Raw genomic sequence first — 7,200 nt, forward strand, 5'->3', positions numbered from 1 at the left:
CCCGCCTCCCTCGATCCCGCGCCGCTGCGCCACCTCGCCTCCGCCCGCCGGTGCGCGCCGCCACCTCACGGACCCCAGGAGCCCCGCCGCCTCGCGCTGCAGCCTGCGCCGCGTCCACCTCCCCACAAGCTCGCCTCCCCACCGTGGAAGCCTCGTCGCCGGTCGCCCCGACCTCGAGATCCGCCGCCGCCATGGGAGCCGAGCACGGAGCTCCTCTAGGCCCGGCCCTAAGGGGGGACGGATCCGAGTTCCTATCAGATCTAGTGGCCAGGTATTCTTTTTTGCCATCGATTGTTTTTCTGGATTTTTGACTCATTGGTGTGAGTGTTTCTCAGGGATTTTGCCTTGTTTTCCCCTGCCGGCGATTGGGGGCGGCGAGTACACGCAGGAAGCCCATGCGGTGGCAGATCTGCTGGACAGAGCAGCCGAGTCCAGCATTGGGAAGGTGGGGGAAGCGCTGCCAGTACTCCAACTAGACCTGAATGGCGCCTGCCCGTCTCTCGACTTGTCGGCGGCAGATCAGAGCAGTCAACGAGGCACGACGAGCCGCAGGCCCATGGCTGGATAAAGAGGTACGAAGTTTCCCTAAGATAAACTAACACAGAATGCATTTGTTGGCATCACGTGATGCGGCGTAGATTGTGATGCTGATGCTGCTTAGTAATCATGATTCATGAGCATAACTGTAATGCTTATACGAGCTGATTTGCTGTAGTACCTGCAGTTGGCAACAACTTCGATTCCGTCCATGGACTAATGGGAAAATGTTAGAACAATGACATTGCTACTGATGCAAAAAAAATGTACATGAAGTACGTATAAATTGGAGGCTAGTCTGAAAACAGTTTCTTATATAAAACAAGGGCGTAGCTAGGTCTCAGTCAAAGTCTCAGTGAAGTGATATATCTTTGTAAGAAAGGAAAAGGAAAATCTGAAAACTAAACTTTGCACGAATCTTAATGTATGGTCTCACGTATATAGCATCGACTGAGACATGACCAAGTTTTAGTCGACCGAGACTTAGCAAGACTAATAAAACAATTATCTCGCCTTCTCTAATGCTTTTATTTATTTTACTTACGGTATTTCTACTTTCCTTGTTTGCTTACAAGCTGTTTTTTTTCTTTTTGACTCTGATGAATCCCCCAGGCCATTTTCAAGGACCCGTTCAGGAGGGGTGACAACCTCCTTGTAAGTCCTCGCTACTTTTTATCTTCCATGCTTCTTTCAAACTTTTTATGCACCAAAGATGCTGGATGCCATAAAGTAGGAAAAGTAAGATGCAGATGGGTCTTTGAAAAAAAATCACAGGAAAACATTGTTTCTGGGCACTGCTAAATTTTAAAAATAAAACTAAATTTTGTGGCTTAAATTTAAAAATGAAAACTGAATTTTGTAGCTGTTTGCTGTGCTTGGACATGTGTGTGATCTGGTGGACAAAATAACCAGGTGTTTACGCCCTGTTGTGTAAACACCCTAAAATTCCACTAGTTGACCTACTTGGCTCATAATTAATTGCTTATGAGACTGTCTCTTCAGAGAAACAACTTGGCGTGTCAGACAACTGTTTGACTAACACAAATCTTAAATACTTGAACTGAGAAACAAAAGCTTCAGCTAAATCAGAGGCCAAGTTTCTACTGTATTTGGCGCAAAGTCGTTGGTTTGTTGATCTTTTCCTATTTATTACTCCCTTGTAGGTTATGTGCGACTGCTACACACCAGAAGGTGTTCCAATCCCCACCAACAAGAGGCACAATGCTGCCAAGATCTTCCACACCCCGAAGGTTGCAGCTGAGGAGACATGGTACGAATACCTCTGTCGATATTTCAAGTTTTTTGTTGTTGCGGTGTTTCATATAAAAGTTGTAGTAGTGCTCTTGTGTCTTAACACACATACACATGTGAGAACATAATAAGTTGTACAATATAGATTAGTACCACACCGCACTCACTTTGCATCAGATGGAAATGAGTTAGGAAGATAAGAGTAAAATTGATGTCCCTGGAATTACAGATTTATTTAGCAGATACAAACAGAAATCGGTACCAAAAATGGGTTGAAGGACCACAAAATTTGGCGGTTTCCACATTTGTATCCTTATCTGCTTATGGTTAGAGCATTGATTAGGCTTATCTCTGAACCCAAACATGTATGGAACTGAGGAGGAGTACCAGAAGGATGTGAACTGGCCCGTTGGCTGGCCCATTGGTGGCTGCCCTAGTTCTCAGGCAAGAAAACTCTCAGCATGCTCTCCAACTTTCCATGTGTTAAACTTACATAAAAACTGAACATTGCATTTCACCAAGTGAAATGCTACATTTCTACTCCTAACCCATTCTCTATTTCTTAGTGCTTTTGTTATGCAGGTTGGAAGAAAAGAAGAAGATCCAGAGAAGATCTTAGTAATAAGATAGTTTTTAGGAAAATAGATATTTAGTTTTAGGTCATTTCTTGTAATTTCAGATATGGAGTGCTTGTCTTTAGTTTTGTTTTGACTCTGTGAAACTTGCTACCTATGGATGAAACTGTGTAATATTGATGAAACCATGTATATGTATAGACATTTAGTTTTTGTTCATGTGTGTGTGTGTGTGCGCGCGCGTCCGTATGTGTGTCTGATTTTCTATGAAAATGAATTGATATAAGAAAAAACAGAATTAAATGGGGCAATATAGGTTCTTTGCCGTCTGCCAGCAGATGGCAAAGCCTCTTTGCCATCTGCTGGCAGACGACAAAGAGCAAGTCTTTGCCATCTGCTGGCAGATGGCAAAGGCCGGACAAATTTTGCCGTCAGCGGCGGACGGCAAAGGCCTGCCGTTAGCCACCTAACGGAGTAACAGCGCATTCTTTGCCGTCTGCATTCTTTGTCGTCCGCTACTGATGGCAAAGGCCTCTTTGCCGTCAGCCGCCCGAAGCGGACGGCAAAGTAGCTCTTTGCCGGACCTTACTTTGCCGTCTCCTTTTGCCGTCCGCGGCAGACGGCAAAGACCTTTGCCGTCCGCCGTCCATGCCTTTGCCGTCTGCCGTGGCAGATGGCAAAATAGCTGATTCCTGTAGTGTCATGTAAGAAGAGGAAAAAGATCGAAGAAGAAAAAAGAGAAGAAGAAAGGAATAGAGGAGAAGATCGAAGAAAAAAAAGAGGAGGAGAAGAAAGGAATAGAGGAGAAGAAGAAAAAATAAAAGAAAGGAATAAAGGGGTATATCGAAGAAGAAAAAAGGAGAAGGAGAAAGGAATAGAGGGGTATATCGACCCCCCCACCCTCATGTAAGAATAGGAAAAAGATCGAAGAAGAAAAAAGAGCAGAAGAAAGGAATACAGGAGAAGATCGAAGAAAAAAAGAAGAAAAAAAAGAGGAGAAGATCGAAGAAAAAAAGAAGAAAAAATAGAAAATTCTATTTTTTTTTTCTTTTTCTCCTCTTTCTTCTTCTTCTTTTTTCCTCTTCTTATTTATTTCTCCTCTTCTTTCTCTCCTCTTCTTCTCCTTCTTCTTCTCCTTCTTCCTCTTCTTATTTTCCTTTTTCCTCTCCTTCTTTTTCTTCTAAATATGAACATATACATAAATTGACAAAAAATATGCACAAAAACATATACATAAAATTTCCTATACATACATAATTGTTTTACAAATATGCACATAGATATGAACATATACATAAATTGACAAAAAACTACATTTATGAAAAAAAATGCTACGAGCATGTACACACATATATACACATACACACACATGCATATACAAAAAAAATAAATTTATGAAAAAAATGCTATGAAATAAAAATGCAGGGCAGGGCGACGGCACGATAGGGCAGGGGTGGCGCGCGGCGGCAGCGAAGGACAGGGGCGGCACCCGGCGGCAGTGAAGGGCAGGGGCGGCGGCACAGTGGCAACGCGCGGCGGCGACAGCGGCTAGTACAGGGAGGAGGAGGAGGGGATCGGGGTGGCGCTCACAGCGAGGTGGCGTCGGCGACGAGGAGCGGGCTCGGGTGCGGCGGATGGCGAAGGCGCGCTCGGGGCGGGGGCAGGGGCGTGTGAGCTCGGGGACGACGTCGGCGACGACGATGACGGAGACGGCGACAACAAGGCACGAGCGACGGCGACGGCGCGGTCGGGGGCGACGGCAGGGGCGGTGGACGGCGTCAGGGCAGCCTGGCGACGTCGAGGAGGTCGGCGTCGTCGGGGGCAACTGGCGATGAAAACCAAATTTTCACAAGTGTTTCTTATATAGCAAACCGTTTGGTCCCGGTTGGTGGCACCAACCGGGACCAATGCACCCTTTTGGTCCCGGTTCGTGCCACAAACCAGGACCAAAGGTCTCTTTTCAGCAGCCCAAAGGGCGGGAAGCAGAGACCTTTGGTCCCGGTTGGTGGCACCAACCGGGACTAAAGGGGGGCATTGGTACCGGTTCGTGGCAGCAACCGGGACCAGCACCACCCTTGAGTCCCGGTTGGTGGCACCAACCGGGACCAAAGTCCTGCGCTTGCCAAAGCCGAGGTGCGGTGGGATGTTTAGTCCCACCTCGCTAGCTGAGGAGCTGCTGCACCTGTTTATAAGCGTCGCCCTGCCATCTCTCTCCAAATCCTCTGAATTGCAGGCATTTGGGCCTAATCTCACACTGCTATGCCTGTGGGCCTTTTGCGGGCCTGAATCCTAGCCCAACTATCTGTGTTCCTAGTCGTATTCAGACCGTGGTGGCCCAGTAGGTGACATTTTTTATTTTTTTCCCAGTTTTTTGTTTTCTTTTTTACTGTTGCTATTTTTATTTATTTTATTAAAGTTTACTTATTTTATTTTATTAAGGTTTATTTTATTTCTACTTATTTATTAAAGTTTATTTTGTTTCTACTTATTTATTTTATTTTGTTTATACTTATTTATTTTATTTGTCTACTTATTTATTTTATTTTGTTTCTACTTATTTATTTTATTTTCTTTTTGCTTATAATGTTTTGAACAGAAAATACTTTGATAATTTTAGTTGCTTAAAATTTATATAACTTTATTTTCAACAATACTAGAGGTTTATAAAAGCTTTTTAGTTGATTCCTTTAGTACCGGTTCTAAGGCTGTTACGAAGGGATTTCATTTTTTTGAACTTATTTGAACTCCAGACTTTTTCTGTGTTCAAAATGCACTATCCAAAGCCACATCATCAATTTTCAGCCCTTTCTGACTTCATTTGTTATTTTTCATGTATTTATTGATTGTTTTGAGCTAAATGACCCTAAATTGAAAAGCATTTCAAATGAACTCTGAAAATATTGAAAGTTGGCATGGTATCATAATTTCATCCACATAGCATGTGCAAGAAAGTAGAGAGGGTTACGGCAAAAACTGGATGCACTTCGTGTACAAAACGGACAATCTCTTTTGAAGTATCAGGATTTCATACGGAAACTCATCTGTTACAATGGGATTTCATTTTTTTTGAATTTATTTGAACTCCAGACTTTTTCTGTGTTCAAAATGCACCATTCAAAGCCACATCAACAATTTTCAACCATTTCTGACTTTATTTGTTATTTTTCATGCATTTACTGATTGTTTTGAGCTAAATGATCCTGAAATTGAAAAGCATTTCAAATGAACTCTGAAAAGGTTGAAAGTTGGCATGGTATCATCATTTCATCCACATAGCTTAAGCTGAAAAGTTGAGAGGGTTACGGGAGAAACTGGATGCATTGCGTGCAGTATATATAATTATGTGTGTCAAAAACCATTACAGATTCACATGGATAGATAAGTGACCAAATTAATAGAAGTTCATCATCACATTAAAAACAAAGTACATACATAGTTCTCATTGAACAACATATAGCTCTCCAGAGCATCTAGTTAAACCATACATTAATACTATGTAAAACCTTTCAATGCAACAACAAATGCGATCATAATCACAACCAAGGTAACAATTGATCCAACGACATAATGGTACCAAGCTTCGGTATGAATGGCATATTTTCTAATCTTTCTCATCTTCAACCGCATTGCATCCATCTTGATCTTGTGATCATCGACGACATCCGCAACATGCAACTCCAATATCATCTTCTCGTCCTCATTTTTTTTATTTTTTTCCTTCAAGTAATTGTTTTCTTCTTCAACTAAATTTAACCTCTCGACAATAGGGTCGGTTGGAATTTCCAGTTCAACTAACTCCTACATAAATAAAATCTATGTCACACTGGTCGGCATAATTGTCATAAACGATAAATGAACCAAATAGTTACATAAAAATAATATATACCACATCCGAATCATAGTCAGGACGAGGCCTGATGGGGGCGGATACCAAAACCATCGCACTATATAAGAACAAGCAATAATAAAAGCAAGAAAATTAGACAAGTATCTATGTAATGTAAGAATTCTTTTCTTTCAAAAAGAAGATAAGAACAAGAGGCTCACCACGATGGTGCCGACGACGAGATCGGCGCGGGCGATCGACGACAGTGAAGACGGGAACGGGACGTGACGAACCGCTAAACCTATGCAAATCTCGGGGAAAATGGAGCTTGGAGGTCGAGCTTTGAGAGGAGAAAGCTTAACTAGTGTGGCTCGGGCATTTCATCGAACATGTCATGTGCATAGGAGGTGAGCTAGAGCACCCAAATGCCCTCCCCTCGTCGGCCAGAAAAAACAGAGCACTATGGAGTGCTCTGCTGCGGCGATGGGGTATATATAGGCAACTCATTTGTCCCGGTTCGTGGCTGGAACCGGGTTTAAAGCTCCCCCTTCTGTCCCGGTTCGAGCCAAGAACCGGGACCAATGTATGTGGGCCAGGAGCGAGGCCCATTGGTCCCGGTTCCTGCCAGGAACTGGGACAAATGTGTCCAGACGAACCGGGACCAATGCCCACCAGGCCCCGGCCGGCCCCCTGGGCTCACAAACCGGGATGTATGCCCCCATGGATGCCGGTTCGTGACTGAACCGGGACTAATGGGCTGGCCAGGCCCGAACCAAAGCCCTGATTTCTACTAGTGATTTCAAGCTTTCTAAAATGATAAAGGAGAGAGGGGAGGGAAGAAAGCGAAGTTTTAGAGGAGCACCTGATCGAAAAGTGATGGTTTGCCAACTTGATATCATCTCTGGTGGCGGCGGTACTAGCAGATAAAAGTGGTGGGTGAGGGAGTCCTGGATTAGGGGGTCTCCGGACAGCCGGACTATATCCTTTGGCTGGACTGTTGGACTATGAAGA

At 43.9% G+C, this 7,200-nt stretch overlaps 1 long non-coding RNA gene across 1 annotated transcript; it reads left to right on the plus strand.

The window, feature by feature from the left end:
- The first annotated feature begins 340 nt into the window (after positions 1-340).
- On the plus strand, positions 341-1,791 carry LOC123185833 (uncharacterized). The gene is made up of 3 exons (XR_006493505.1): positions 341-572; positions 1,150-1,191; positions 1,701-1,791. It is a non-coding gene; the product is annotated as an uncharacterized lncRNA (long non-coding RNA).
- The last annotated feature ends 5,409 nt before the right edge of the window (positions 1,792-7,200 follow it).

This window comes from Triticum aestivum, chromosome 2A, assembly GCF_018294505.1.
Source record: "Triticum aestivum cultivar Chinese Spring chromosome 2A, IWGSC CS RefSeq v2.1, whole genome shotgun sequence".
Lineage (NCBI taxonomy): Eukaryota > Viridiplantae > Streptophyta > Magnoliopsida > Poales > Poaceae > Triticum > Triticum aestivum.